The sequence below is a fragment of the Equus caballus genome, chromosome 29, assembly GCF_041296265.1.
Source record: "Equus caballus isolate H_3958 breed thoroughbred chromosome 29, TB-T2T, whole genome shotgun sequence".
Classification (NCBI taxonomy): Eukaryota; Metazoa; Chordata; class Mammalia; order Perissodactyla; family Equidae; genus Equus; species Equus caballus.
The window spans coordinates 26115262-26126232 of NC_091712.1; the positions used below are offsets into that span (position 1 = coordinate 26115262).

Below are 10971 nucleotides of genomic sequence, written 5' to 3' on the forward strand. Positions count from 1 at the left end.
GGATCTGAATTTTAAATCAATATACCACTTGAATCTAATGTACCGAAAGTTTGAGAATTATTGTTTTGGGGGTGATCTTGCCTATACCTGAGTTGATTTTAGAGTGAGCCATCTTATAGCCAGGTGTTTACGGAAATCCTTGGTGCTGGTGATATTTTGCATCTTCATTATGTCCTAGGTTAAAAACTCTATTGAGCATTGTTTAAAAAAAAGATTCTCAAATGGGGTAGCCTATCTAATGAATATAGTCATGACCCTGGTACACAGAGAAGGCAGAATCAGGTGTATGAATTTCCCCTGAATTCTGTCTTACCGAGGCTGCTTTTTGTCTGGTACCTACCCTCAGTCAAGATAGTTTATTAACTCATTCTTATGTTATAGGCATAGGTTATTAAACAAATGATTAGCATTTCAAATAGTACTCCTCACAGGACTGTTACTTATTTTGTTTTCCTACTGCTCAGTATTAGTGATGTTAAATTAGTTAAACAAGGAGGCCATTAGACTGAGGTGGCTCTAACGCCGTGGTGGCTATGTCAGCAAACCAAAACCTAAGCCTGTAAATGACTCAAGGTTATGAAATTGAAACCTAGGGACAAGCAATCACAAACAGCCAACTAGGCTGTAAGCTATAGCCAATGAAGAATATCCTTTCTTTGCTTCTGCCTTTTCTCTATACACGTCTTTCCCCTGGCTCCTGTCACAGGAGCTCCTGACCACTTCCAGCTTGGTGCTGCCTGATTCCAATCAATTTAGGCTCGAATAAACTCTTAAAATTTTTAATATGCCCAGTTTATCTTTTGGCAGTGACCATTTGAGACATGCCCGAGGAAAGTGCTATTCAAAGAGCTCAGACAAAACTCCTAATCATTGGCTCTAGGAAGTTTATCCCAACAGAACTCCTGGTCTCAGAAGGAGGGAGGACGCAACAGGAGCTGGACTCAGAAAATACGAAGCTGGTTTTGATGAAGGTAAATGAATTCGAATGCTTGCCTAGAAAGGAGAGACCATTTTTTCCCTCAGTTCAATGGTTCTCCGGTTCTCCCTGACTTTTCACATTCACCTCAATCTCGTTGACCACTGGGAGGGTCCTCACCTCTCATTATCACCTCTCCACGTAATTATCCTCCCATCCAGGCACTCGAGGGGGTGACACTTAATTTACTGACAAAGACCGCTGTTTCAGCTGCAGCCACGTGAGGAAACAATTGCAGGCCCAGCGCTCAGCCAGATTAATCACAGGTGTGTGATCCTGACACCCCAGCGGACAGCCTTTTGGAACAGGAGAACGTCGAATTAACATCAGATTGAGCCCAAATGGCAGCTCTAATGATGATTCCTCTGGAACTTCAGCCTGTTATTCTCAAGGAGGTGCAAACCCCAGAACATTCTTAAGGCTCTATTTTTGACCTTTTAAGACAATAATGTGACTTGAGAAGGGAGAGGGAAGCATGAGAATTCAATTTCTGGCCAAATAATGTAGATTGCAAGCCGACTGCCTCTTAGAAATAAAAAAAACAACAAAAAATAAGGCTGATTTTGTATATATGACAGAAAATGCAATACAGTTTTTATATTGTATTTTGAACAGAATTAACAGAATCGATTTCCTTTAGAGTAAGTTTTCAAATGCCGATTCTAAGTGCGTTTACCTACCCGTTAGGTTAAACTAGTCCACATTCTTAAAGATTATGGCCCTGTAACGGATGTACACTCCTTTCTGTGTACATGGGAAAGAAGTTAGATACTGACATTTTTCCAGCACATTCCTTCTCCTGGAGCCAAATTTCCTATTGCTAATCCTTTATCCTGATTCCTCCCTTGGGGAGTCTTGCTTAACCCCACACCTGTAGATCTTCTGGGCAAAGAATGTTGCCTGACAAACCACAAGGTTTAGATTTTTAAAGTGACACAAGGAATTTTTGTTCCTATCTTCTATAGAGCTGCAAGATTTTGATCAATTTGATTCATCACTGTGAAAGTAGTCTCATGGTAGATTGAATTTCCTCTGAATTTTTTAAGTGGTAAATGAATAAACGGATCCTTTTTTTAATATATTGGAGAAATGTTGCCATAGTTATTTCTTGATTTTTCTACATATAGCTTGTGTATGTTGTAAGCTTATTCATGGCGATTCAATTTCTTTCTATACCTTGGGTTCAGTGATATCTTCCTAATTTTGTTTTGTTGAAGATAACAATACATTTATTCTTTTATTTTTGTGCGTATGTGTGTGTTATTTGTTTATTTATTTTGGTGAGGAAGGTTAGCCCTGAGCTTCCATCCATGTCAATCTTCCTCCACTTTATATATGGGTCAACGCCACAGCATGGCTGATGAGTGGTGTAGGTCCACGCCTGGGATCCGAACCCATGAACCCAGGCTGCTAAAGTAGAGCACACCGAAATTAACCATTATGCTGTGGGGCTGGCCCCACAATACACTTATTTTTAAAGAATGTTTTGGAGATTAACATTTGCAGAGCTGCATTCCCACATCGTTCTCTCTCTTCTATTGTGGTTCTGCACATTTGCTTCCACTTCCTGGGACCACCCTTCAACCTAAATCTTTGGAGTTACATTTTTCCTTTTTTTTTGTTCCCTAAAAGAAAGACTCTTCACTAATAATTAGGGAAATGCAAATCAAAACCACAATGAGATACCACTTCACACACATTAGGATGACTATTATAAAGAAAAAGAAAACAAATCTTGATGAGGATGTGGAAAAGTTAGAACCCTTGTGCATTGCTCGAGGGAATGCAAAATAGTGCAGCTGCTGTGGAAAACAGTATGGCGGTTCCTCAAGACATTAAAGATAGAATTACCATGTGATCCAGCAATTCCACTTCTGGGTATATGCCCAAAATAATTGAAAGCAGGGACTTGAATAGATATGTGCACACCCATGTTCATAGCAGCATTATTCACAATAGTCAAAAGTTGGAAGCAACCCATCAGTCCATGAATGGATAACCAAAATGTGCTGTATGCATACGATGGAATATTGTTCAGCCTTCAAGAGGAAGGAAATTCCAATACAGGCCATAAAATGGGTGATCCTTGAAGATATTATGTTAAATGAAATAAGCCAATCACAAAAGAACAACATTGTACAATTCCACAAAAGAACAATATTGTATAATTCCATTTATATGAGGTACCTAGAGTAGTCAAATTCATAGAGACAGAAAGTAGACTGTAGAATGGTGGTTGCCAGGGACTGTGGAGGGAGGAATGGGGAGCTAGTGTCTAATGGGTACAGAGCTTCAGTTGGGGAAGATGAAAAAGTTCTGGAAATGAATGGTGGTGATGGTTGCACAGCAATGGGAATATACTTAATGCCACAGAGCTGTATGCTTAAAAACAGTTAAATGGTAAATTTGATGTTATGAAAAGGAAAGGCTCTTACGTTGTGATTTTATAAAAAGAAGCTTTCTGAGGACTCTCAGAAGCCTTTCTGAGCTGTGGACATCACTGAGGCCACCCAGTAACACAAAGCCCACAACTGTCGCCTCTTCCTTAAAGCCCCCTTTAGCCTGTCACCTCCTCCAGCCCATCCAGAAAACTTAAAGTTTGGGCGATGCACAAAGACTGCTGACCCTTCTCAGGATGCTGTGGTGACCAGTGTAAGACCAGTGCCTGGCTCTGAACTATGTTAGAGTCCTGCGTGGCGGTGACTACACAGTCCGGCCTGCCTGTTTGCAGAAGCAGCATGAGGAAAAGAGTCCAAGTGAAGAGAAAGTTAACTCCCACTGTAGACACTGTAGGGCAGGTCAGTGTTTCCCAAACTTGCCTGACCATCAGAATCACCCTGGATGATTCCAGGGCTCCACCTCAAGCTTCTGAAATCAGAACATCCATGAGCAGGTACTGGGAATCTGGTTTTGTTTGAACCAAATGTTTTGGGGGATTCCTAAAGATCAGTCAAGTTTGGTGTAATGCACTGAATATTTGTGTCCCTGAAAAATTCATATGTTGAAGCTTGACCCCCAATGTGATGGTATTTGGAGACGGGCCTTTGGGAGTCATCAGGGTTAGATGAGGTCATGAGGGCAGGGCCCTGATCCAGTAGGATTAATGTCCTTATAAGAAGAGACACCAGAGACCTCCCTCTCTCTCAGCATGTGCACACACGGAAGAAAGGCCCTGTGATGACACAGTGAGAAAGTGGCTGTCTGCAAGCCAGGAAGGGGGCCTCCATTAGGAACCGAATCAGCACCTTGATCTTACACTTCCAGCCTTCAGAACTGTGAGGAAATAAATTTCTGTTTAAGCCACCTACTCAGTGGTATTTTGTTATGGCAGCCCCGCTGACTAAGTCATTTGGCAAATACTGGTGAGCGGTGAGAGAATGGGTTCGATTATCTTATAAAAGGAGCAAAACCCTAGAAAGCTCGAGCTTTATTCCTTTCAGATGTGGGTTCGGTTGCTGCGTCACAGAGTCCTTGTTGGAAAGCAGTAGTCGCGATGAGTCCCACAAAACATGTGGGGTTGCTTGTTCCGGTGAGCTCTGAGGCAAAGCTCTGTTACATACAGGTGCCAGGAACTGACTGCAGGAGTCCCTTCCTTCCCAGAAGGGACCGGGTTCCTTAGACTGCTCCGCCATCCTGACTCCCTGGGACGGGTGTCCTTTCCAAACTGTGGTGCTGATGGTGACTTCTGGAAGATGGCTCTTTGGGGTCCGTTATGCTTAGGATCTTTCCTGCTCCGCAGGCACTAAGCCACGTCAGCACTACGTCTCGGTAATATCTGTAATATAAAAAGTATTGTGCCAGGTATTGGAAGGTCCTGAGAGAAAAACCATACGAACTTCCTGTTCTCCAGAAACTTAAAAATAGCAATTCTCACCTTAGTTTTAAACTTGCAGAATTAGAATGCCTTAAATTGTGTTGTATTTATAGGATATATATATATATATATATATATATACATATTTAACCTGTACACAAATGTCCAGCAGCTTTATTATTTAAAAAATTTTTTTTATTGAGTTCGTAAGTTTACATCATTGTGAAATTTCAGTTGTAAATTATTTCTTGCCTGTCACCACATAAGTGCTCCCCTTCACCCCCTGTGCCACCCCCCTTCCCCTGGTAACCACTGAACTGTTTTCTTTGTCCATATATTTGTTTATATTCCACATATGAGTGAAATCATCTGGTGTTTGTCTTTCTCAGTCTGGCTTATCTCGCTAACCATAATTCCCTCCAGGTCCATCCATGGTGTTGCAAATGGGATGATTTTGTCTTTTTTATGGCCGAGTAGTATTCCATTGCATACATATACCACATCTTCTTTATCCGATCATCAGTCGATGGGCACCTGGATTGTTTCCATGTCTTGGCTATTGTGAATAGTGCTGCAATGAACACAGGGGTGCATGTGTTACTTTGGATTGTGGATTTCAAGTTGTTTGGGTAGATACCCAGTAGTGGGATGGCTGGGTCATATGGTATTTCTATTTTTAGTTTTTGAGGAATCTCCATACTGTTTTCCATAGTGGCTGCACCAGTTTGCATTCCCACCAGCAGTGTGTGAGGGTTTTATAGGATATGTTTTATATTTATTAAAGTAATTACGCACAAATTGCAGGCTCTTAAAGTTTCAGGACCTGGCGGCTACTTTGTTTCTGAAAAGTGAAGAATGAGAATGAACAAAAATTAAGCTTTTATTTTTCCATTTCAGCTAAGTCTTAAAATTCTAGTATCTTTGCAAAGGGGCTCAGAAACTCTAGATTTTCTAAGGTTTTCTGGATTTTTTAATATTCATATCTTACTGGTCTTATTTGATCTGGATTATACTGATTTATACTGGTTCTATTTTTTTAGGCTGATTTTTTTTTCTATTTCTTAATCTTCAGAAATTGTCATTTTGGGGCTGGCTCTGTGGCCGAGTGGTTAAGTCTGTGCGCTCTGCTGCAGCGGCCCAGGGTTCGGATCCTGGGCTCAGACATGGCACCGTTCGTCAGGCCACGTTGAGGCGGCGTCCCACATCCCACAACTAGAAGGACATGCAACTAAGATACACAACTGTGTGCCGGGGGGGGGTTTGGGGAGATAAAGCATAAAAAAAAAAAAAGAAAGATTGGCAACAGTTGTTAGCCCAGGTGCCAATCTTTAAAAAAAAAAAGAAAAGAAAAGAAATTGCCATTTTGGGGGAAAAATTGTTTTCCATCAAAGACTTGGATAAGTTCTTCAGGCTATGCCAAATTTCCCTTTGGAAAATTTTCTATTCAAAGTGATTTTTTTTTATCACTTGGTATGTACACCTTCTCAATGATTAAAGACATGATTTTTTGTCTGAAAGATTAGGTGAATAAAAATATATTCATTAGAATAAAAGATGTTTGCTCCTGGGGGTATTTATAACCAAGCAGGTCAAATTTATACCTGAATGTGCATTAAAATAAAACCCAAAAAACCCTATTTCCTGTCTCGAAAGACAGAAATTACATCCCTCAAAAAACTAGGAATCTCATAGTGTGATCCTTGACCAGGAGAGTTCTCCTTATGGACTGATACAGATTAAAAAATATATGTGCTTTTGGGGGGATTCTTTTGGGCAAATGAGGCAAAATTTCATTGATTTTCATTTTTATGTTCAATTATAAAGCTACTGGCCATTAACTACTTAGTGAGTAATTGAGTAGTTATGTCTCATATTAAGTCTATTTCATTTCCAGCACTTACTAATGCTACCACATCCATATTCTAAGATGTTGTCTGCCGCTCTGATTGTGTCGTAACATTAAGCAAGCACTGTGCAGGCACTCGAGGAATGCTTGCAAACTGGGCAAAGGATGCCTTTTATAGCTTGTGTACATGTGGCTGTGATTTCAAATGGCTGCTAGTCATGCTTTTAAATAATAAAGTCTTGTTAGTTTAAGTGATGTTTGGTGCTGTTGATAACGCTCATGGTGCTTGTTCTCATCATCATTATTTTTGGCCTATTATTTCCCAGTAGCTAGTCTCTAATCCACGTGTGGATGTGCTATCATTCCAGCGCTAGGCATCCACATGCCTATTGCTGAAGCTGACGAATATATATAATCTCCCTCACATTTACTTGCCCAGGGACAGATCATCGGTGATATGCTACCAGTGAATGTGTTCGCTGAATAACTTGTGTTCTTTATGTAACTTACGAAACACTAGCAAATTATAAAGTTGGGGGGTTACCTTGAAGGTACGTACAGCATTGCTTTAGAATGGGAAACCACGTCTTTGTCACCTTTCAATTCTTTATCACAGAATTCTTTCCCACTGGTAATTGGGAATGAGTGGGGTAGGGTGAGCTTCAGGATCTTTTGCCTTGCCTCAAAAGGATGTGATTAGGAAGCGCTGCTTTAAATCAAGACTTCCAGGACTTGACTATTTGAATATACATTTATCATGAGTGATTTTCCTAAAAATCAGTGAATCTCAAGCCTAGCTGCACATTAGCCTCTTCTGGAAAGTATATTTAAAATATTGATGCAGAGCCCAACTTCAGACCAACTGACTGAAGCGTCTGAAGGTGGAGGCCAGGCATTGTGTTTTTTAAAAGCATCCCAGGTAATTATGAGGTGTCGTGAAGGTTGAGAATTCCTATAAAAGAACATTCTCGAGCTCTTTAGGTCTATAAACGAAGCAGCAACTGCCATTATTATCAAAGAATAGAAAACTTACAGAGATGAAAACATTAGGAGGGCATTGCTTAAAAAAAGGGCATTGTTTTAAGAGAAATCTTTGGTTAAAAGGGCAACTAATTGCATGGCAGTAATAGTAAAGAAAGAAGACATGGAGTTCATTTATAACATAAAATCCTCTAAGCGTGCCCTTTCAATGGAAGATTCATATTATCAGCTGCTCCCATTAGAGATAGAATAAGGGATGTGGGGTGGGGGAGGGAGGAATGACAGATGAAGGGAACAGCAGGAAATGAAGCAGGCAGAGCATAGTATCAGGAGATGGGGGTGGCGGGGGAGAGTGACCTTTCCGAGGGCAGGTGGCCAGGGTTATGGAGAGCCAGCAAGAGGCAACAGGTGGGGGAGGGTAGTGACAGTGGGAATTGGCAGCCTGCCACAGATGAAGTGGAGCAGTGGATTAGAGGCTGTGAGGCAGAGAGACTAGGATTCAGGGAATCCTAGAAGGGGAGAGAGAAGCCAAAGGAGGAACTGGAGTCAAGGGCAGGTGTCAAAACAACATCTCGGCCACACAAGGAGATGGAGCCTCAGATCCTCCAGTGGAGCTTAAGCACAAGGGCTCCAACCCATGGAATCAGTCAAGAGCCCAGCTGTGGGTGAATGGGCGCTGGAGAGGGCTGGAGCCAGCCGAGCAGAGAAACTGAGAAAGCTAACCCCAGAAATCCTTGGCTGTCCCCTCACCTGGAATATGCTTGGGAGCAGGGCCTGCAGGCACAGTCTAAGGAACCTTACTTTTCAGGTTCTGATTGAGCGTACTCCTCCCAGAGCACAGTCCCAACAAAGATGGCTTCCACCCAGGAACTGCTGCTTCCACCAGCATCCTCTTCCTGCTCAGCCGCGTACATGCTCAGCTCCCGAGATTAAGCACGTGGCTTGCTCACCTTTGCCCCCCTCTCCAAGATAGAGAGGCAGCTGGCATGTCTTGAATTGAATAATTTTTTGCACTTGCCTTTCATCTCCTAACTCACAACAGAGGAGAAGTCAAACTCACGTCACTTCCTCAGGGGAGATTCTGGCTTCGGGCTGTCCACTCACATGTGAGCACAGACTTGGGCTCATCCTGGAAACCACAGAAAAGGCTTAGTGACACGGACAGTCAGCTGGTGTAACTTGATGAGTCCAGTTCCCTTCCCGTGGGGAGAAACGAGCTGTAGAAGACGGGGAGAGGAGGCAGGTCCGTTGGCCTGTGGGGTAGTTATTCCCAAACTGGGTTGTACGGAATGACTTACAGTATTAAAAACACAGATTCTGGGGCCTACCTCTGAGATTCTGATGCACTTGGTGGATCTGGGCCAGGGCACAGCAGATCGGCTTTTAAAAAGCTCCCAGGTGGTTCTGGGACATGCAGCACCAGGTTTGGGAGCTGAAAGTGCCACCACGCAGTTGCTTTTCCCTGTGTCTCTCACCTCAGCACCGCCTGGCTCCTTGGGTGCGGGCTGGCTGGCAGTCCCAGGGCAGGTGATGGCAGGGCTCCTCCGGCCCCTGCATGTCACTCTCTTGCTTCCTGCATCTTGTGAGGGCTAGCTCTGTGTTCACTCTACTTAGGCAAGGCTGTGTGAGTTCCTGGGGCAGCCAGCAGAATCTGTCCTTGGCAGACGTGTGAAACTTTAATCTCAACCCGTTCTGCTCCAGCTGGCTGTTTCTTGGCATCAACTCAAGAATTCAGGCGCGGCGAAGGAGGAGCCTCCTTTCTTCTCTGTGTCTGGGGGTAAATGCCCATTGCCCGGCAAGGGGGGGCGCTGGTGCAAGAGGGTCTGGGGGGAGGTCAGCCTCAGGCCTAGAGTCAGAGAGAGAGAAAACCACACACTAAGCCATTAGCCCCCATTAACATTTTAGCGTGGACTAATTCCTCAGAAAGGTATGTATTTCCAGTGGCGAGGGAATGAGACAGTGCAGATAGATCTTCAAGGATTCTGACAGGTCTGGGAAAGGTCTTGAGCCGAACTTTCTCTGTCTGGAATGAGGGTGGGAATGGAAGCTCTCCAAGGCCTGTTCCTGCTCTGGCATCTGTTTGTTCGGTCCGTGAATATTAATATTGATTGCTCTCCTACTGTGTGCCAGGGACTGTTCTGGGCGCCAGGGAGAACACACAGTGGACAAGACAGAGAAGGTCCAGCTCTGGTGGGGTCCCAGCCTGGGACCTGCAATTGCAGCTGCCTGGGGAAGGTGGTCCTGAGTGTGGCCGCCCCAGAGGCAGACCACTGGACACTGGATGAGACTCAAACACAACGTCCCTTCCTTCCTGTCATCATCCTCAGGGCCTGCTCTGAGTGAGAGGAGGTGCCAGAGACGGACAATGTCATTCCCCCATTCCATGAGTGCTGTGGCCGCTGGCCAGCTTCTGGAGTGGCCCTGCTGTCCACGGAGAGGTGGCATTTCAGCCAGTGGACATGGCAGTCCCTGGATGCCCTTCAGATCAAAGATGCTGACTCTGGGGACACAGGAGTCAGCCCTTGGGGCTGGACTTAATGAGGAAGGCTGAAGGCCGGAGAGACACTCACGGGTCTTAAGGAATTAAAAATAAGAAAAATATCTAGGAAGAGGTGCTGGGTTTGAGTTTAATAGATGGGTAATGGCATACCAAAGATTTCGGTTCTGGATTTGTACAGCATCGTATTTGAGAGTCAGAATCTGTCAGTGGCTTTTGTTGTGCAGGAACCTGCAACAAGCTAATATTCAAAGCGTAAAGAGGGCACACAAAGGGGTGCCAGGAAACCTGAAAGAATGGCCAATTAGTGTGTTTAGGTGGAAGGTAATTTTCATATGAAAAAGTAAGAGATTCTTACTTTAGAAATGGACAGTTACTAAGGGCCCACGTTTAGCTATTTGCCGTTTCTCCCTCCCTCTCCCATGGAAAATGAATCAATTTCTCTTCCTTTTTCTCATTCCTTGCATGCCTTCTCTTTTACCTCTTCCCCGACTCAATTCTGCAAATGCCAGAGTCCAAAAAACTATTATGCTGTGGGACACACTGCGAGGACAAAAGCGCCCGCTATTTGTAAAACAGGGTCATAGACTCACGTGGCTGGTGAGACAGCGGACACAGGTCCTCTCCTCCCCTTGGCTGACAGGATCGCCCCTGACCTGCCCAGGAAGATGGGCCCCTTGGCTTTTCGATGGGGAGGAGAGGCCGCGATCTCCCTGGATAACTTATCCTAAGTCCCACGTCCTCGTTGGCAGAGATGGTTTTCTAGCTGAAATCACTCATGTGGAAGCTGAAGCCATTCCTTTTGTTCCGTCCTCACTGGAGACGGTGAACAGCTGGTCTCCAGCCTCTGAGGAATA

General features: G+C 44.0%; 1 long non-coding RNA gene across 1 annotated transcript; it reads right to left on the minus strand.

Annotated features, from left to right (window-relative positions):
• Positions 1–1616: 1616 nt before the first annotated feature.
• LOC111771210 (uncharacterized) lies at positions 1617–9287 on the minus strand. Its single transcript, XR_002804907.2, has 3 exons — positions 8946–9287; positions 8368–8834; positions 1617–5361 (listed from the first exon to the last, which is right to left on the minus strand). It is a non-coding gene; the product is annotated as an uncharacterized lncRNA (long non-coding RNA).
• Positions 9288–10971: the final 1684 nt, after the last annotated feature.